The sequence below is a fragment of the Acanthisitta chloris genome, unplaced genomic scaffold (genome assembly GCF_000695815.1).
Source record: "Acanthisitta chloris isolate BGI_N310 unplaced genomic scaffold, ASM69581v1 scaffold2284, whole genome shotgun sequence".
Taxonomy (NCBI): domain Eukaryota; kingdom Metazoa; phylum Chordata; class Aves; order Passeriformes; family Acanthisittidae; genus Acanthisitta; species Acanthisitta chloris.
In genome coordinates this window covers 10,521-11,004 of record NW_008670777.1, presented here as the reverse complement: position 1 = coordinate 11,004, position 484 = coordinate 10,521, and positions in this window count along the sequence as shown.

Here is a 484-nt window from a genome sequence, read left to right as displayed (position 1 = left end):
GAAATCATGACCAAGTTGACAGAGGCCCATGCGGTTACCAGGTAGAAAGAAGTGATACAGACTCAATGACACTGCAGAATCATGGGATACAAAGCCTGCAAGTAGCCCCAAGGAGTTGTACAGAGCATCTGGGCTACATGTCTCCAACGCACTCTGGTAAATTCCACGCTTCCTACCATACTATACAGTGTACCTATAGCAACAACGCATAAGTTCTCCAACGCACTCTGGTAAATTCCACGTTTCCTACCACACTATGCAGTGTACCTACAGCAACAATGCATAAGGGGTAACAGAATTAGGAGGGCAGGATGAGTGCCTGTAGACTCTGCAGAATGCTGCAATGCTGATCTGCAGTGTACCTTGATTGCAGAGATGAGAAATGTTTTTACACTAATTTTAACTAAGGAAAGAAACAGGCCTATTTTTATCCTATAGGTATTCCTAAAATATGCTTAATAATTAAAATATTTTAAAAAACAAC